This window comes from Malus domestica, chromosome 13 (assembly GCF_042453785.1).
Source record: "Malus domestica chromosome 13, GDT2T_hap1".
Lineage (NCBI taxonomy): Eukaryota > Viridiplantae > Streptophyta > Magnoliopsida > Rosales > Rosaceae > Malus > Malus domestica.
This window is the reverse complement of record NC_091673.1, coordinates 34,937,578-34,959,270: the sequence shown is the minus strand read 5'-3', so window position 1 is coordinate 34,959,270 and position 21,693 is coordinate 34,937,578. Positions and strand designations below refer to the sequence as shown.

General features: G+C 40.3%; 1 pseudogene; it reads left to right on the top strand.

Moving 5' to 3' along the window:
* The first annotated feature begins 399 nt into the window (after positions 1-399).
* On the top strand, positions 400-15,742 carry LOC114820441 (xyloglucan endotransglucosylase protein 7-like; annotated as a pseudogene).
* Positions 15,743-21,693: the final 5,951 nt, after the last annotated feature.

Here is a 21,693-nt window from a genome sequence, read left to right as displayed (position 1 = left end):
TTCCTCTTAGCACACCTTTACCATCTCTTCCACGAAAGAAACCTTCGAAACCAACCTCAACGGGCCTACCTGGATGGTCAAACTCTGGCTTCAGTGGTACTTCCCTGAGTTTCGGGCGCCTAACCCGGAGTTCCTCGAAGAAGTAGGCATCTTGGCAAAGGTTTTCCCCACGAATCATTTGACCCTTGCCTGCCTCTACTTCTTCAGAGTTTGCCGAACTCGGGCAGATCTTCCAGGATTTTTGGACCAAATCTTCCAGGATGCCTTTGGAGGTACCCATGGTTCTTAGACCAAATCTTCCAAGATGCCTTTGGAGAAGATGCTAGTGGCCATTGTAAGGATAAATTCATAAGCTGTATCTAACAATGGGACCTGGCTTGGGGAGTGCATAGCAACCACATGGGCTATGAGCGCGGGCTGGAAGTCTACCACCCCAACTTCTGTGGTAGGTAGCTGGGATTCAGGCAGGCAATTCCAGTGCTCCTCTTTGACTTTATGCATTGTGGGACTTCCTACCACATTCGCTCCCCCTTGAGGTCCCGTTTCGGGTAGCTCGGTGCAGCTTGGAGGTGATAAGCAGCACCTACAAGCCTGTGGCACTCAACTTTGAATACACTTCTTATTTTGCCATTTGGTGGGAGGCCAAGTGGTCAAAGAAGTATGATGGGGACATCAGAGAGGCCCATGATGGCATGTCTTTTTCAACTTTCTCCCTAAGAATGAGAAGTTGAAGAGCTGGAAGGAGGCGATCAACCAGAAGAACTAGCTTCTTCTTATAGGTACATTACATTGCCTCTATCTTGTCTTTCTTAGATGCTGTTTTTGTAGTTGATGACTAACTAACTTTAATTTTATTTTGCAGCCCAAGGTAACATTGAAAAAGTGGATGTCGAACCAAAAGAAGAAGCTACAGATGCTCTTGTTCTCCAAGAAGCTGGTGCTGAGGCAGCAAGGTAAAAAGTAGGGTACAGCTAAGCTGCTGGAGACATCTCTGAACTCTTTGGTGATTCAGAGGGCCCCTCGTCGGGCAAGGGTCTTCGTTGTAGAGTCTTCGAAGTCAGAGCCCGATGAGAGGCCTCAGCCTTAGCTTGCTCTACCTGGTCCGAGGGCAACTCCTACCAAGAAAATTACCAGAGCTCAAACTTCTCAGGCTTCCAAATTCTCATATGCCCACCTAGTCGAAGCGGACAAGAAGAAACAAAAATCTTCCAGTAAGTGATTTAGCCTTAGTCTTCTTTCTCAGTTACAAATTTCCTCAACTTTGAACTAACACTCCTCATCCTTTGTGCTAAGGGCCTCCTGCTACTAAGAAATATGCCCCCATTCCCCAAGGATCGCAGTCAGGTGCAGAGGTACAACAATAAGACAAAAAGGTTATCGACATGATTCTCGAGGAGTTGAAGGTATAACTTTCATACCTTAAATACTAAGTTACTTTTGAAGTCCATTTTCTTGGACACTTGTGCTAATCCTTTGTTTGTTTGTTTGAAATAGGATACTAGAGCGGAATGAATTTCCCAACTCGAGCCTTCTTCTCTTTTAGCTCGATCAGTGCGTTCTCAGTTTTCTCGGACCAAGCCCTCATAGGTATACTTCTTCCTCAGTTGTGGTCACGTTTGTTATTTTCCAACTTTCAAAACTAATCCTCACCTTTATTATTTCCTAGGTGAAGGTTGGGACATCTATACCTCAGATTGAGCAAATCTCAGCCCCTACTTCTTCTACTCCCCCTCCAGCCATGGTGGTGAGTCCCATTTCACAGTTTAATCCTACTACTGGGGGAGTTGTTGCACTACGTGGAAGATGACTGTACTTCAGTAAGTTTCTTTTTCCCCAAACTTTTCTTAAAATTTTTCTTCAAGCTCTTCAATAACCTTTAACCTCTGCATTGCCTTTGCCAGTCTTCTACAATTCATAAGGCCACTAACTAGCCACCACCATCTTTTGGGGAGCCTATATTCCTTAAGATCCTTGTGGTCTCAGAGATGACTAGCCCGAAGGCTCCCCAGGCTCATTCTCAAGCCAACCCGTCTGCTTCTCCTAAAACAGCTACAATAAAAGAGGCCCCATAACCCAAAGCTCAAAGGCCAGATCAGGTACATAAGTCCTTCAATTTCTGTCCATTATCCAGTTTAAATGTGAACTAAATCTCTAACTCACTTTTTCCTTTATGTAAAACAGGCTTCTGGCGAGGGCTCGAGTAAGTCTCCCTAGCCTTCTGGGAGCAAAACGGTTATTCCTAAGCATCCTAAGGCCTCTAGGGTCATAGGGATCCTCATCCTTAGGCCTAAGAAGACTGCTGATGTTGCCACCTCCATTTCTGGGCCTCTTCCTTCCATTTCAACTGAAGCTACCTTCGGGGATGCTAGAGTAATACCTTTCCATCTTGCCTCCATTCCAGCCAAGACCTTATTGCTCGAACTAGTCAAAGAGTTAGGGTAAATCAGGACCAAGCTAAGGTCTCCAAGGCGCCCTTCTAAGCCCCAACATTTTTAAGATTTACGCTGAGTCTTCAAGGAGTGGATATAGAGGCACTTCACTGCCTTCTTTAGCCTAAAGGCTCTCCAAGAAGCTTAGAAAGCCCTTACCGAGTCGTACCAAAATCATTAAATGCCAAAGGTTCAATACGAGTCATTTCTATCATTCTTCGAGAATTTTTTGGTTCTAAGGGATCAGCACCTTCTGGCAAAGAGGCAAGCAAACCGAGTGAAGTGCTACAAGGAGAAGCACTCTATAACTTTATCTTCTCTACAACAATTAGTGGAAGAGGGCTCGGCTATGGAAGACAGAATCATGGTGGTGGCCTCCGAGATCCAAAAGTTGGAAAAGCAACCTTGAGCACTAAAGGTCGAGTAAATGACCCTCTCGAGAAAACTCTAACAGAAGATTGAAGAAGTGAAGAGAGCCAACTAAGACGTGGAGGACTCTGAGGCCCAACTAGCCAACAGCAACATTGCCCTAGAAGAACCTAGCCAGATTTTCACCATCATGCAGACCTATCACTCTAGGATAGCTGCATTAGCTAGGGATGTGAACTTGTTAGGCTAAGATTTTTGTAACTTTCTTCCATTATGAATAAATGATCCATTTTCCCCTACTTGGACTTGTCCATTTATACCTAATTGTTTCAAATCAAAAGGGCTCCAACACTTCTTCCTGTGTTCAAACTTCATCAATATAACAGTCTCTAACATCTCACAGAGTTAGGTGATACTTTTTGTAAAACTTGGCCTTAACTGGATGTCTTTTCAAGTTTCTCTCTAAATCTGTCAAGTAGTACCCTCCTCTACCCAACCCTTGGTTGATAATGAAAGGACATTCCCAACTGGGACACCACTTCCCAAAACCTCTAACTTGAGCTCCCAAGGGTAGAACTGCCTTCAAGAACAACTCTCCTTCCTTGAAGGTTTTCAATTTCACTGTTTTGTTATAAGCTCGGGCAACAGCTTTCTTCCCATCTTGGATTTTGTTGAAGGCTTCAATTTGGGCTACATCTAAATCTTCAATCCCTTGACACATGGCCTAAATGTATTCCTCACTATGTAGACCGAACTGGTTTTGAAGCCTTACAGAACTTACATTGATTTCCATAGGGAGTACAACATCTTGCCCGAAGGTTAATGCAAAAGGGGTGGTCCCAGTTCCTGCTCTCTTTGAGGGTTTGTAGGCCCAAACAGTATCTCCTAACTTCTCATGCCATTTCTCTAGGATATCTGCCACCATTCTTTTAATAATATTTACGAAGATCTTATTGCTAGCTTCTGGTTGACCATTTGATTGGGGATAATAGGGGCTAGACTGGATGATCTTTATCTTGAACTTGTTTACTAATTCCTCCACTTCTTTCGAGATAAAAGATGGCCCTCGACCTCCAACAATTGTCTCGGGCACCCCATATCTATGTAGGATCTTGGTTTCAATGAATTTCTTCATAGCAGTTGAAGTGATAGTCTTCACAATTAAAGCTTCTACCCACTTGGCAAAGTAGTCAGTTGCCACAATTATGAAGGTGTGCCCCTTGCTGGAAGCTAGATAAATTTTCCCAATGAAGTCCATTGCCCATCTTCTGAAAGGTCATGGCTTCACTACTGGATTTATGGGTACTGAGGGTACATGTTGAAGAGGTCTATGTCTTTGACATTCTTCACACCCTCTGGCATAAGGCTTACAATTCTTTTCCATATCGGGCCAGAAATAGCCATATCTTCTCAACAACCATCTCATCTTGGTTCCAGCTTAATGTGCTCCACAAATGCCTTCATGCATTTCAGTCATCACTCTTATTGATTCTTCTAGGCCTAAGCATTTCAATAGAAGCCCATCTAGAGTCTTCCTTAACAAAGTTTTGTCCCACATGACAAACTTAGTTGCTCGCTGCCTAATCTTCTTACTTGTGGGGAAAGAAGGGTCTTTCAAGTACTGAATAATTGATGTTCTCCCGTCTTCTATTTCAGGTTCTTTGGTCATTACATCAAGGTTGAACCCTTTTTCAAAGATAGAAGGGAGATTCCTCCTTTGTACATCTACATTCACCTCAAATCTTCTTTCTTGAATCTGTGCTCTAGAAGCCAACTGTGCCATCTCATTAGCAATTAAATTTGCTCCCCTGGGAATATGGTTATTTGATACTTCAGTTCCCCAATAACTCAACAATTTAGTGGCTGCCAAATAATAACCTGCCATTGTGATGTGTCTGCACTTGTAGTCTCCATTCAATTGGTTAATTACTAGCTCAAAGGCACCATATTTCTCAACCTCAGCTGCCTCAATATCTTGAGATAATGGAGTAATTATCCCTAATAGATTTAAATAGGGATTACTTACTTGAATGGAGTCAATCTTCAATTTGGAATGTATTAAAGATAGTATTCAAAGTTTGATCAAAGTCCCTAAACTTTGTACACCTCATTATATTACTATTACTGTTTATATTTTTATAGTTTTGACATTAATTGTTTGATATTTTATGAGATTTATAATCCTATAAATTTAAAATCCCTCATTATAGAAACGGTTACAATAAAAAAATTCAAACATTTTGATTTAATAAATGGATAAAAACTATGTAAAAATAAGAAATAATAAATGGCAGAAGAATGTATCCATAGTGTTAAAAAAATTGGTATATTTTACAAAAAAAAAAAGGTACATTTCACATATAACAAAGTGGTACATTAATAAAGAAGAATGGGTGCATTATAAATAAATTAGGGTACAGATAAAAGATGAAAAACTAAAAATATAAATATATGATACAAAGTTTAGGCATAAAACATAAATATACCATATGTAATTTTTCTATCATTGATTAAATATACAATGTCACGTGACGGTATACACATGAGTACAAACACAAATAAAAATTTAAAAAATTGGGCACAAAAAGAAACTAATATATGGGTAAAAATAAAAAATGAAAAGAAAATTGGTACAAATTAACAAATATTTGCAAATTAAAAATGGGTACAAACTAAAATTAAAAATATATGATAAAAAATCTAGCCATAAATATAAATATACTAATTGTAGCATTTTAACACTAAATGAATATATTTAAAAATAAAAATATTTTATTATTCAAATAATTAATGATGTTATTAATACCAAAGGACCTTGATCAAAAATTGAAAATGAATAGGATTTTAATCAATGGAGTAATAAAAAGAAGGATGTGAACCTAATTTTCCCTTTAAATAGGGATTACTTACTTGAATGGAGTCAATCTTCAATTTGGAATGTATTAAAGATAGGATTTGGGTAATTACCTTATCTTTAATGCTTTGACTTTTCCTTGCCAAGGGCAGGTGAGCTATGGACAGTCGTATTTAGTTGTTGGGACCTTTATGGGTGTGAGCTGGGCGTGAGAGTTTGTGAGGAGCTTGCCTATTTAATGAGGGCAATCTTGTCTTTCTTGAGTAAAAATCCCCGCGTTGTCTCTAGAATTTTTGGGATTATTGTAGGCTCCACAAATACCTATATGCAATGATTGATATACAGATCAAGCTTGTTGCTGGAAACTGTGTTGGCACTGTCACTACCTTCTATGTATGTATCCTGAAAGTTACACACACATTAATGTAAGTGATTTATTGGAAAATAGATGAGAGGTTTTTTGCCATGAAATCACATAGTGAAAATTGCAAGAGTACTTTATATATTAAATTCTGATGCTTACGGTATTCTTGTACATTTGTATGTTTCAGTTATCATCAACTGGTTCATCCCAAGATGAGATAAACTTTGAATTCTTAGGGAATGTTACTGGTGAGCCTTACATTCTTCATACTAATGTGTTCTACCAAGGCAAGGGTAGAGAACAGCAATTCTATCTTTGGTTTGATCCCACTGCTGATTTCCACACCTATTCTATACTTTGGAATCCCCAAAATGTTATGTAAGTAAACATCTATAACATAGGGAAAAAAAATTGTTATATAAACTACATTAAACTACATTTTGCACTCTCAAGTTTGGGTTCAATTGTAACCCCATCCATGATCATCAAACTATTGCAATTCATGTATCCGTTAGCTAATTTGTTAAATTGATTGTTAAGTGATAATGTGGCAAGAGCTAATCTCACATTTTACTAACATGAAGCCTGAATTTGCTTTATGTGGTTAAAAATTGTGCATGCCAATTTACATATCCTCCTATCATCAATTATTGTCCAAATTCTCCTCCTTTATTTATTTATTTTTATCAATTTTCTAATCTCATTTTTGTGATGCAATCAATTATAACACTCTCCAATGAAATATGAGATTATATATATATAATTAAAAAAAAGTAGATTGTGGAAATGATAACTTTTTAATTTATACAACAACAACAACAACAAAGCCTTTTCCCACTAAGTGGGGTCGGCAATATGAATCCTAGAATGCCATTGCGCTCGGTTTTGTGTCATGTCGTCCGTTAGATCCAAGTGCTCTAAGTCTTTTCTTAGGGTCTCTTCCAAAGTTCTCTTAGGTCTTCCTCTACCCCTTCGGACCTGAACCTCTGTCCCGTAGTCACATCTTCGAACCGGAGCGTCAGTAGGCATTCTTTGCACATGTCCAAACTACCGTAACCGATTTTCTCTCATCTTTCCTTCAATTTCGGCTACTCCTACTTTACCTCGGATATCCTCATTCCCAATCTTATCCTTTCTTGTGTGCCCACACATCCCACGAAGCATCCTCATCTCCGCTACACCCATTTTGTGTACATGTTGATGCTTCACCGCCCAACATTTTGTGCCATACAGAATCGCTGGCCTTATTGCCGTCCTATAAAATTTTCCCTTGAGCTTCAGTGGCCTACGACGGTCACACAACATGCCGGATGCACTCTTCCACTTCATCCATCCAGCTTGTATTTTATGGTTGAGATCTCCATCTAATTCTCCGTTCTTTTGCAAGATAGATCCTAGGTAGCAAAAACGGTCGCTTTTTGTGATCTTCGCTAGATTGCTCTGGTCATTAGTGTGGATAAGTATATAAATGGATAGAGACAGGAAAGCAAACACAAGATGTACGTGGTTCACCCAGATTGGCTACGCCCACGGAATATAGGAGTTCTCATTAATTGTGAAGGGTTTACACAAGTACATAGGTTCAAGCTCTCCTTTAGTGAGTACAAGTGAATGATTTAGTACAACTTACATTAGGAAATATTGTGGGAGAATGATCTCGTAATCACGAAACTTCTAAATACCGAAGTGTGGTATCGTCTTCACTTGCCTTATCTGTCTCATAGGTAGACGTGGCATCTTCTCTGGAAGTACTCTTCCTCCATCCAGGGGTGGTATCTTTAACTGGTGGAGATGCACAAGGTAATGTATCAATTTCACTTAAAGCTTACTTGTAGTTTCAGGCTTGGTCAAGCGCGATACAAACCATGTAGTAGGAGTCCCCCAAGTCGCCGAGCTAGAGGATCTGCTGAAAGAGGTGACAGACAAGGTAAGCAATCAGAGTTCCAAGCAATCAGTCCCAGATCAGAAGTTTGATTTCGAGTTCCGGCTGATTGTTCTCATTCTCCCTATCTTGCAGGCAGCATGAAGGATAAAGAGAAGAAAAATGAGAAGAGATGATATGACATACTTTTGCTTTTGAAGAAGTAACTTTCCACAGGCTTATTCTTGAACTGGGCTTGAGGGTTTTCTTGTTTCCTCCAGAGTATAAGGCCGACTGAAGAATTTGAGGGTCAAAACAAGTCCATCAAATCTAGAGTACGTTCGACCCTGCTGATATGGGATACTTTTGCTTTTGACAAAGTAGTGGAAGTATCGGCACGTATGCTGTTACGCTTGTCTCCACATGCTTCCTTGTATCCTTCTCACTTGCCCTATCTATTCCTCAGGCAGACGCGGTATCTTCCCTGGAAGCATAAGATGTTGAAGATGAGTACTCGAGAGCAATGCCAGGTAAGTAATCAGGTAAGGGGTTCCAGGCAGTCAGTTCCTGACTGGGAGCTTGATTCCAAGTGCTGACTGATTGCTCTCTTTCTCCTTGTCTTGCAGGTAAGAACAAAGCCAAAGGAAAAGACAGGGAAAAAGCATGATATGGGATACTCTTGCTTTTAACCCTGATGATATGAGATATTCTTGCTCTGGTATAGCTTGTTTACAGAGGTATTATCGGGGGGAAAGAAAGCTGAATATTTCGAAAGGTTTCATTGGGAGTGCCCTCTCAGATATAAGGAAGGGTTGAGCATTTTTGCAGGTCTGCCTGTCCGTTGGGGATGGAGGTCGACATATATAGGAGTCTCCCTAACAACAAGTAGTAATGCTATTCCTTTACCCTACTTGGTCATAGCACGGTAGTGGGAGCTGCCAATTTCACATGTTTTAACTCTGTCAGAGCACTTTGAAAAAGTGGTCTGTGGTATCTGGAAAGCTGATGTTGCGTGTGAAGATTACAGACAAGCTTTATCCAAGGAAATCTGGCTCTCGAAGTTGAGAAAGTGGTGCCTCTTCGGTTTTCGAACAAGCAATCCTGTCGGGGATCTGGCTCTCGAGATTCGGACAACTCTCGAATGTGAGTAAAGGTTGAGCATGTTTGCTAGTCTACCTTGCTACGGAGCACAGAGGTTAACACACAAGGACTTTCCAATTATCCAGCAGTGGTATTGTTCCTTTACCCTTGTGAGTAATAATATGTTAGCTAGACCTTCAAAATTTATGTGTCTAAACTTTGTTAGTGCTGTTTCTTTGCTATTCTTTTACCCTTCTTGGTCAGAACGATGTAGTGGGAGCTGCAAGCTTCACGTGTCTCAACTTTGTCAAATAACTTTGGCAAAGTTATCTGTGGTACCCATGAGCTAATGTTGCATGTGAAAAGTGGGTGATTGAACAGTAAGATTCATGTGCTTTCTACTTCCCCAAAAATCTTCGACAGAATGCCCGTAGGTGCCTCTTCGATTTCTGAGAACCGCCCTCGTGGTCTCTGAGCAGCCCAGCTTTTGAGAAAGCAAGCGCCTCTTCGATTTCTGAGATCGGCCTTCGTGGTCTTTGAGTAGCCCAGCTTTTGAGAAAGCAAACGCCTCTTCGATTTCTGAGATCGACCCTCGTGGTCTCTGAGCAACCCAACTTTTGAGAAAGCAAACGCCTTTTCGATTTCTGAGCAGGCGCCTCTTCGATTTCTGAAGCTCCGTCGAGTGCAGATTTTTATAGAGGCTGGCATTAAGTTCCAAAGCACACTTGAATCTCCACCAGTAAAAGCTCCATTCTTGCACTTCTAAGATCTTGATTTATCCGACCTCTTCTCTCTTCAACACCTTTGAAAATGTCTGGCCCCTCCAACCGTCATTTTGAATTGAACCTTGTTGAAGAGGCAGCCACGCCTTCTCCAGACAACATATGGCGCCCATCCTTCGTCTCCCCTACTGGTCCTCTTACCGTTGGGGATTCCGTAATGAAGAATGATATGACCACTGCGGTGGTGGCCAGGAACCTTCTCACTCCCAAAGATAACAGACTACTTTCCAAACGGTCTGATGAGTTGGCTGTTAAGGATTCTCTGGCTCTCAGTGTTCAGTGTGCAGGTTCTGTGTCTAATATGGCCCAACGCCTATTTGCTCGAACCTGCCAAGTTGAATCATTGACGGCTGAAGTGATGAGTCTCAAACAAGAGATTAGAGGGCTCAAACATGAGAATAAACAATTGCACCGGCTCGCACATGACTATGCTACAAACATGAAGAGGAAGCTTGACCAGATGAAGGAATCTGATGGTCAGGTTTTACTTGATCATCAGAGGTTGGTGGGTTTGTTCCAAAGGCATTTATTGCTTTCGTCTTTTGGGGCTGTACCGCGTAATGAAGCTCCAAATGATCAACCTCTGATACCTCATCCTTCCAGGGTTCTGTCCAGTACTGAGGCTCCGAATGATCCCTCTCTAGTGCCTTCTCTTTCTGGGGCTCTACCGACTGCTGAGACTTCTCCTAAGCAACCTTTATGAAGGCTCCCTCTTGTTTGTTTATTTTGATTCATGTATATGTACATATTTGTAACTTATCGGGGATATCAATAAATAAGCTTTGCTTCATTTCAACGTATTGTGTTAAATACACCAAAGCCTTCTTCGCTAAGTTCTTTGAATTTTTCTTTTGTTGAAGCTTGTATGTTGAAGCTTTGTGAGTGGAGCATGTAGGTTGAGGTAGTGTTCCCTTAATTTCCCGAGTGAGGAAAACTTCTCGGTTGGAGACTTGAAAAATCCAAGTCACTGAGTGGGGTTGGCTATATGAATCTTAGAACGCCATTGTGCTCGATCCTGTGTCATGTCTTCCGTTAGATCCAATGACTCTAAGTCTTTTCTTAGAGTCTTTTCCAAAGTTTTCCTAGGTCTTCCTCTACCCTTTCAGCCTTGAACCTCTGTCCCATAGTCACATCTTCTAATTGGAGCGTCAGTAGGCCTTCTTTGCACATGTCCAAACCACCGTAACCGATTTTCTCTCATCTTTCCTTCAATTTCGGCTACTCCTACTTTACCCCGGATATCCTCATTCCTAATCTTATCCTTTCTCGTGTGCCCACACATCCAACGAAGCATCCTCATCTCCGCTACACCCATTTTGTGTACGTGTTGATGCTTTACCGCCCAACATTATGTGCCATACAGCATCGCCGGCCTTATTGTCGTCCTATAAAATTTTCCTTTGAGCTTCAGTGGCATACGACGGTCACACAACATGCCGGATGCACTCTTCCACTTCATCCATCCAGCTTGTATTCTATTGTTGAGATCTCTATCTAATTCTCCGTTCTTTTGCAAGATAGATCCTAGGTAACGAAAATGGTCTCTCTTTGGTATTTCTTGATCTCCGATCCTCACCCCTAACTCGTTTTGGCCTCCATTTGCACTGAACTCGCACTCCATATATTCTGTCTTTGATCGGCTTAGGCAAAGACCTTTAGATTCCAACACTTCCCTCCAAAGGTTAAGCTTTGCATTTACCCCTTCCTGAGTTTCATCTATCAATACTATATCGTCTGCGAAAAGCATACACCAAGGAATATCATCTTGAATATGTCCTGTTAACTCATCCATTACCAACGCAAAACGGTAAGGACTTAAGGATGAGCCTTGATGTAATCCTACAGTTATGGGAAAGCTTTCGATTTGTCCTTCATGAGTTCTTACGGCAGTCTTTGCTCCTTCATACATATCCTTTATAGCTTGGATATATGCTACTCGTACTCCTTTCTTCTCTAAAATCCTCCAAAGAATGTCTCTTGGGACCCTATCATACGCTTTTTCCAAATCTATAAAGACCATGTGTAAATCCTTTTTCCCATCTCTATATCTTTCCATCAATCTTCGTAAGAGATAGATTGCCTCCATGGTTGAGCGCCCTGGCATGAACCCGAATTGGTTGTCCGAAACCCGTGTCTCTTGCCTCAATCTATGCTCAATGACTCTCTCCCAGAGCTTCATTGTATGACTCATTAGCTTAATACCCCTACAGTTCATTCAATTTTGTACGTCGCCCTTATTCTTGTAGATAGGCACCAAAGTGCTCGTTCGCCACTCATTTGGCATCTTCTTCATTTTCAAAATCCTATTGAAAAGGTCAGTGAGCCATGTTATACCTATCTCTCCCAAAACTTTCCACACTTCGATCGGTATATCGTCTGGGCCCACTGCTTTTCTATGCTTCATCTTCTTCAAAGCTACAACCACTTCTTCCTTCCAGATTCGACGATAAAAGGAGTAGTTTCTACACTCTTCTGAGTTACTCAACTCCCCTAAAGAAGCACTCCTTTCATGTCCTTCATTGAAAAGATTATGAAAATAACCTCTCCATCTGTCTTTGACCGTGTTCTCTGTAGCAAGAACCTTTCCATCCTCATCCTTGATGCACCTCACTTGGTTTAGGTCCCTTGTCTTCTTTTCCCTTGCTCTAGCTAGTTTATAGATATCCAACTCTCCTTCTTTGGTATCTAGTCGCTTATACATATCGTCATAAGCCGCTAACTTAGCTTCTCTCACAGCTTTCTTCGCCTCTTGCTTCGCTTTTCTATACCTTTCACCATTTTCATCGGTCCTATCCTTGTATAAGGCTTTACAACATTCCTTCTTAGCCTTCACCTTTATTTGTACCTCCTCATTCCACCACCAAGATTCCTTTTGGTGTGGAGCAAAGCCCTTGGACTCTCCTAATACCTCTTTTGCTACTTTTCGGATACAACTAGCCATGGAATCCCACCTTTGGCTAGCTTCCCCCTCTCTATCCCACACACACTGGGTGATTACTTTCTCTTTGAAAATGGCTTGTTTTTCTTCTTTTAGATTCCACCATCTAGTCCTTGGGCACTTCCAAGTCTTGTTCTTTTTTCTCACTCTTTTGATATGTACATCCATCACCAACAAGCGATGTTGATTAGCCAAGCTCTCTCCCGGTATAACTTTGCAATCCTTACAAGTTATACGATCCCCTTTCCTCATTAGAAGAAAATCTATTTGTATTTTTGACGACCCACTATTGTATGTGATCACATGTTCTTCTCTCTTCTTAAAGAAGGTGTTGGCTAAGAAGAGATCATATGCCATTGCAAAATCCAAGATAGCTTCCCCATCCTCGTTTCTCTCCCCAAAACCATGGCCACCATGAAAACCTCCATAGTTGCCTGTCTCCCTGCCCACGTGTCCATTTAAATCTCCTCCTATAAATAACTTCTCCGTCTAAGCAATTCCTTGCACCAAGTCTCCAAGGTTTTCCCAAAATTTCTCCTTCGAACTCGTATCCAACCCTACGTGAGGTGCGTACGCACTAATCACATTGATAAGTTCGTGTCCTATTACAATCTTGATTGCCATGATTCTATCTCCTACCCTCTTGACATCTACAACATCTTGTGTTAAGGTCTTGTCCACGATGATGCCAACACCGTTTCTCGTTCTATTTGTGCCCGAATACCTAAGTTTAAACCCTGAGTTTTCTAGAACCTTTGCCTTACGACCAACCCACTTAGTTTCTTGTAGGCACATAATATTTATCCTTCTCCTCACCATAACTTCCACTACTTCCATAGATTTTCCCGTTAAGGTTCCTATATTCCACATTCCTAAACGCATTCTGCTCTCTTGAACTCTACCCTTCTGTCCTAGCTTCTTCACCCTTCCCCGTCTAATAGGATCAAAGTACTTCTTTTGTGTGTCCCGTGTAAAGTTGATAGGAGCATATGCTCCCAAACAACTTTGAGTGGAGTCGTTCGAAAAGAAGTTTATATGGCCCCCTTGCTCATTTAACACTGCATCCGAGTGCCGATGGAGATACAGCGACCCTTGCTCACTTATCACTGTGCTAGGGCCACACAGCGCGCCACTTACGAGTGATGCCCTAGCTTTAGCGCGATTTCGTTCTGGATTCATTTTCATAAGGATTCGACGTATCCATGGAGTGCCGGCTGTCGACTACCTGACGCCCTCCCCCTCCTCCTTTATCCGGGCTTGGGACCAGCAATGTAAGATAAACTTACACAGGCGGAGTTAACTTTTTAATTTATAGAAAGAAAAATTATTATGATCAAATTGTTAAGTACATGCCACCAACGTGGTAAATGTTATGATCAATTAGTAGTTGAATATTAGAGTGCGCAACGAAAAAGACTATAAAATAATAGGAATATTATTAAACTAACGAGGATGCCGAAATGGCTACAAAACCTAGAAGGCTACATTGTGACTAACTTGTTATTCTACGAGCTACAAATCATCATATATATAGAGAACTAACCTAACCCTAATAAGCAAGAAAACGAAACCCTAATACTAACGGGTTAAGCCCAAATTCAAACAATAAAATAATCCTAAATTCCAACACCTCCTGTCAAACTCATGGCGGTACACGGCAAGAGTTTGCAACAAGAAGATGTGGATGCAAGATCCGTTAGGCGGACAAGACAAGACAAGCTCCGTTAGGCGGACATGACAAGGCAAGCTCTGTTAGGCGGACATGACAAGGCAAACGATTGAAGCGAACAAATGAACAATCCATTCAGACAGCAGATGTGCTAGGTTTTTGGTTGCAGCGGCATTGTGCAGATAGGGTTGATGCGAGTGCAGTGGCGATGGGTTTCTGTTGCCGCGGTGGTTCAGTGGGTTCAAGATGAAAGCGGAGTATAGGGTCGAGCAGCAACGGTGGTGGGGCAACGGATGCAGGCAATAGGTGGGTTGCATTGGACAGTTAAGCATTGGTGCAACGAAGTGGGAAGGTTGGCAGCAAACTAGTTTGTATTTGCAGTGAGTTGGTGGTGGTGCGGCAGTGTTGATCAATGGTAGGCGGTGGTTCGAGCTGGTGCAAATGCAGGAGCAAGTGAAACCTGAGCGGTTTCTGGGCAATGACATTATATATATATATATATATATATATATATATTTTTCAAACTAAACCAACGACTATCTAAACAATGAACAAGACGAACAAACAAACTAATACGAATCAAGGGCATATTAAATCCCGAAGGATCAAACCTGCTCTGATACCAAGTTAAATATCAGAGTGTGCAACAAACAAGACTACAAAATAATAGGAATATTATTAAACTAACGAGAATGCCGAAACGGCTACAAAACCCTAGAAGGCTACATTGTGACTAACTTGTAATTCTACAAGCTACAAAACATCATATATATAGAGAACTAACATAACCCTAATAAGCAAGAAAACGAAACCCTAATACTAACGGGCTAAGCCCAAATTCAAACAATAAAATAATCCTAAATTCCAACATTAATGTCAACAAATCATATGTGATATCTCTATTCTTAATTCGATCAGGAACCTCAAGTCCTATGTATTGATTATCTTATCACTAATTACATAGCCTTGTAAGAAATAATGTGCTATAACACTGGTGCGTGTATATGTAGATTCTTGGTTGATGAACTTCCAACAGTTCAAGAACCAGGAGTCATTTGGTACTCCATTCCCCAAAAACCAAGCTATGAGATTATACTCCAGTCTCTGGAATGCTGATAACTGGGCCACAAGAGGTGGACTTGTAAAGATAGATTGGACACAGTCGCCATTCACTGCCTCCTACATGAACTTCAATGCTTGCGTCTGGTCTTATGGCACTTCTTCTTGCGACTCAAATTCAAATAAAGGAGCATGGTATTGGAAGAATCTTAACATTGCGGATCAAGGGTGGATGCAATGGGTGCAAAAGAATTATATGATCTACAATTACTGCACAGACGTAAAGCAATTTCCTCAAGGATTTGCCCCAGAATGCTATCTTACCAATTTAGACTAGAGGGGTCACAGCACAGCTCATACATAATGATTCATTTAGTCTCTGCAGAAGAAGTGTGTTTACCTGTGATTTAATTTGGTCCCAACAAAACATAAACATTCTTCAAATGTTAAAGGCAGTCTGTTTTACGTTCTTTATATTTTTGTTTAAACTTATTATTTTGTTTTTAAGATTTTGATTCTTCTTGCATGACTATGAGGACATAGGCACGAAATTGATGTCGACGGATCTCTGGGGCGGCGCCCATGGGTGTCTCATCCCCTCCTGTTGTATGCCCATGGTTTTTCGTTGATTCTAATTCTCCAATTCCTGCTCCCATCACCCATGTTTCAGTTCCTAAACCCAAAACCTTCGCTGTGATTTTGACTGATGGTTTAGAAAATTCTGTCACGCTTAGCCAATTACTAACTCCAACGATTAGAGGAGATTATACCTATGTTAAGATCAGGGAAGATATCTATCAGGAACAAATCAAATCATGCCGCACCAATCTTTTGGGCAGCTTGCTATTGAAGAAGGGCACCGTACCAATGAAGACGGCTGATCTCAAAGCATCTCTTGTCTCATTGTGGTCTCTTAACATGCCATGGCGGCTTGTTCCAATAGGCAAAGGTTATTATGATTTTCATTTTTCTACTGAAGACAACATGAGACGCATTTTGGGGTGGAGGCACTTGTACGTTAGCACAAGGAATTTTTCGTCTATCTCAATGGCATTGGCAACCAGATTTTAAACCTGGTAATGTGCTCCCATAATCACATGCCCAGGTTTGGGTTAAAATATATGGTTTAAGCCAAGAGTATTGGCACCCACGCCATTTAATGGTAATTGCTCGTGGCATTGATACCCCCTGCAGTTCGACAAGGCCACTCGTGAACATCTGTATAGGTACTATGCTCGAATTTTGGTTGATGTTGATCTCTCTGGTGAGTTACCTGCTTCGATCATGGTTGAGCGAGAAAATCACGGCTTACCTGTTGAAATTGTTTATGAAAACCTCCCTTCTAAATGTGGGCATTATAGTTTGATTAGCCATGATGCTTCTCAATGTCATCAACTCCAAAAACAAAATCAAACCCAAGGCCGTTCTCTTAGCAAGACTCCTACTCATTGTGAGTATCATCCTATGAATAGAGTTAATGATGCTACAAAAGCTATAGGGACCACTCAACAAAATATTGATGGTGGTCCAATGATTCCTGCTGCTTCCAATGGGATTAGTGCTCTTCCCCGTCCTAAGTATTGACCTTTTAATAGTATCATAGAAGCTTCAGATATTCACGCTGCTGCTGTTGGTTTTATTAGCCATGAAAATGAGGTTTTGGGAATAGTTCAGCACCTAGAATTAATTCTATAGGGATGCACAATAATAGTGATGGGCATCCACTAATGTCAGCGATGATGGGAGTACTGAGGTTGACTTTTCTGGCCCTCCTCCTGGCTTTGAACATCGGAATGAGACTGATCTTGGTGAGATTTTGTTAAGTCCAATGGTTGAGGATGAGGCACGTCGTGTTTCCTCTTAGTATGATATGGCTCAATCTGATTTAGGTGTTGAACCAGCTGATGTTATTGTAAATATTGATGCTATGATTGGAATGACCCCGGTTCTTTCTAAGTCCCAAAAGAGGCGTATGCGAAAGAAGACACATGATAGTGATTTGCGTCCAGAGCCCATAGAGACAAGGGCTAGGTCTGCTTTTTTACGTCCTTCCTCATGAAAGCTATTTACTGGAATATTCGGGGTGTTGCTAATCGCCCTACACGTAGAAATTTACATAGTATCATTCGGAAGTACTCTCCAGATTTTCTTTGTTTGGCTGAACCAATGACTTCTTTTTCATGAATCAAACAGACTTATTGACATTCTATTGGTATGCATTTGGTGGGTGTCAACCATCGTGTGTCTCGCCTTTCAAGTTTATGGGTTTTTTGTTCAATTAATGTTTCTTCTCCTACTGTGGTTTCAGTTTCTAACCAATATATTTGTAGGAAGTGTAGAGGGATGGAAATACTTAACAAGTTTATGGGAAATCTAAGTTGTTACAACAAAGCTGTTGTATTACTTCTTATTGTAACTCTCTTGATTCAAAATGATATGCCAAAGGCTATATATATAGTGAATACAAAGTACTAGAGAGTTCTTCCTAGATAACTTAACAGACATAGATTGGGAACAAGGACTCTAGAATAATTGTTCTTGGGAATGTCTAGAGTCTAATCATATAGGGTAGTGCATGAATAATTGTTCTTGGAAATGTCTAGAGTCTTAACATTTAGCGGTAGTGCATTAATTCCAACACTCCCTCTTAATGCACTTTCTTCACAACTCCAATGAGCTCTCTGAGGTAGCAAAACTTTTCTTTTAGAAGTGCCTTGGTGAGTAAGTTTGCTAGTTGGTCATCTGTTCAGCAATATTCAAGCTGAATTTCTTTCTTCTCAATAGCTTCTCTGAAAAAATGATATTTGACTACAATGTGCTTGGTAGGATCATGATTGATTGGATTTTTTCCAATTAAAATGGCTGATTTGTTGTCACAGTAAAATACAGTGCCTTCTTTTTGCTTTTCTCCGATATCTTCAAGAATTCTTCGAAGCCATACGGCTTGAGATGCTGCTTTTGCTGCTGCCATGTACTCTGCTTCGGCAGATGATTGTACGACCACACATTGTTTCTTCGTACGCCAAGAACATATCCCTGAGCCAAGAGAGAAAACGTAGGCCGACGTACTTTTCATATCATCAAGACATCCAACCCAATCACTATCGATGTACCTGATAAGCCTTGAACTTCGTGCTTCAGCCTTGTACATAATTCCATAGTCAAGCGTGCCTTGCACATATCTTAACACCCTTTTTCTGGCACCAAAGTGAAGTTGACTTAGAGCATACTTGAAAGCATCTTGAAGCAAACATGATATTCGGCCTAGTGGCAGTGAGATATAAAAGACTATCGATCAAACTTTGATACTTTGTGGCATCTGCTTTCTTTGCACCATCACATTTCTTCATCTTTTCATTCAGCATCAAAGGAGTAGCCACTGTTTTGCAATTAGACAAATTGAACTTCTTGAGCAGATTTTTTGCATAGTTTTTTTGAGAAGTAAATATCCCATTTTTGGTTTAGAAACTTCAATTCCCAAGAAATAATGAAGCAAACCCAGATCACTCATCTCATAGGTGCTCGTCATATCTTTCTTGAACTACTGTAACAAACTTTGATCATTTCCAGTGAAGACTAAGTCATCCGCATATAAGGAAACAATGAGAATGGAAGCTCATCTCTTTAAAACATGGAGCGTAGGCTCACTTTGGCTCTTTTCGAAACCACGCTTGACAAAATACTTATCAATTTTAGCATACCACGTTTGAGGTGCTTGCTTTAACCCGTAAAGGGCCTTTTTTAGCTTGTAAACTTTGTCTTCTCCCCTTTCAAGCATGAAACCTGAGGGTTGTTTAACGTAAACTTCTTCTTCCAACACTCCATTAAAAAATGCACACTTCACATCAAGTTGATAAATCAACCAATTCTTTTGAGCAACAACAACAATCAAAGTTCTAATAGTTTCCAACCGTGCAACTGGAGCAAAGGTCTCAGAAAAGTCAATACCTGGCTTTTGAGTAAAGCCTCTTGCCACGAGCCTAGCTTTGTGCTTTTGAATGCTCCCATCTTGATTGAATTTCGTCTTGAAAATCCACTTCTCGTCCACGATATCTCTATCTTGTGGATAATTGATCACTCATATATTTCATGCATTTATACCATCCATTTCTAAAGTCTTTGTGATGTTTTTGTGTTAAAATGGTTGCATTTTACCTTACCTTGTGTTAGTGTGCAGTTAAATTTGCTTTAGGATCAATTTCAAGCAAAAAGGAGAAAGGAAATAATAAAAACAAACAAAAGAATTGGAAGTAGAGCTTGTCTCCATGGGCGGTGTTTGAAAAAGAAATTAGAAAGCAAAGTGGGGGAGTGAGGATAAAGTGGAGCACTAGGAAGTGGGATGAGGCTTGTCTTCCACTTGTGGCCTTGGTGCTTTGAAAAATCATTGCCCTTTGTTTAAGGCACACGGCAGAGAGTAAAAGAAAGGATAGCAGAGAAGAAGAAGAGGAACGAACAGATTTGCAGAGAGCAACATAGCAGAAAAATAAGGGAGCCGCAGCTCCACATGGAAGGAGGATCAGAGAGCATCAGGAGATAAACTCCTTGTAAAAAAGGGTTGTCTCTTTCTTTGATTCTTCATGGATAATTTCTTATGTATTCAAATAATTATGTGTAACTAATTTCTTTTCGCTAGAGTGAGGCCATGAGCCGTAACATGATTATGTAGATTTCTCTTTCAATTGCTTAAGTGTTGTTACATGCTTGCTTTTATATTTTCAATCTCTAAATTAAACTATCTATGTGTCTTGATGATTGATCACCATTAGGATGCTTAGAAAAGTCATTGGATGCAATTTTGAACGAATGTCACGTTAAAATTGGTTATGCTTCTTGTGATTGAGGATTGTAATTTCTCCTAAGGTAAATATCATACTCTTAGGGATTACATGGCTTAACAAAAGGATTTTTATCAAGATTAATGAATCATTCATGTTTATATTTAATCCAAATGTCATGGATAAATTGCATGTAGTGGTATGCATTTTAACTTGAATGTCACAAGTAAAACACACACAAGGAAAACTCAACCTTCAAAGCATATACTTAAGCAATTGGAAGAGCTACGTAGGAGTGTTGTTGGTAAAGGTTGAACTCTAGCATATTGTCAATCTATTTTTCTTCAATCATTTATTTTATCTTGAATTTCCTCATTTACTTGTTTTGTTTAGTTGAATCATTATTTCTATAAGCCATTTCCCTTTTTAAATGTTTGTTTAAGTCACTACAATAGTATTTAGTTTTGTTGAATTAGTGTAGTTCTTAGAGTTAACTAAGTTAAATACACAAAAGCTCATAAATTGTTTATACCAGTCCCTGAGGAGATCGACCTTGCTTGAGCCATTCTATACTACACCACTTGTTCTCTTAACATAATTTTCTATGGTTTAACCCTTTGTTTTACAAGTGGTAAAATCGCTATCAATAATCAACCAGCCCCCATGTTTGATTTTTCTCGATCATTCTCATCTCCTCATTGATGGCTTTCACCCATATTTCATGATTTTGTGCCTCTTCGAAGCTTTTTGGCTCTACACCAACAAAATTGCAAGTCTCATACACTTCTCACAAACTTCAAGTTCTTAATGGAGGACTTTCTAATGAAGAGTAGTTCGGAGAAATAGATTCTGCATTCGAATTGCTTCCAGCTTCAATTGAACTTCTTCTTCCGACAACCACTGGAGTCTGAGGCGTGACTTCTTCTTGCTGCTACTCTCTTGGAATTTCACCTTCTTCTTGCACAATTGCATATGGCATCTCCTACACTTTATTTTCATTCAAATCACAGCTAGCTTGTTCATTAAAAATCACATCTCTACTCACAATCAATTTCTTAGTTTCAACATTATAAAGCCAATAACTTTTGGTGCTGGAACAATAGCCAAGAAAGATACATTTTTGGCCTTTTTTCATCAAGCTTAGTTCTCTTTTCAGTGGGAATATGAGCATAACAAATGCATCCAAAAATTTTGAAATGACTCACCGAAGGTTTGAATTCGCTCCAAGCTTCAAATGGAGTTTTTTTCTTTAAGATTTTGGTTGGGCATCTATTAAGAATGTATACTGCTGTATACACAGCTTCTACCCAAAAAATGTTTCGGTAGCCCTTTCTCATTCATCATGGATCTAGCCATCTCCACGATAATTCGGTTCTTTCTTTCGGTAATCCCATTTTGCTGGGGACTATACCCTGCTGTCAATTGCTTCCAAATGCCTTTATCTTTGCAGTAGTCTTCAAATTCATGAGAGGTATATTCGCCTCCTCGGTCACTTCGAATGATTTTGATGCTG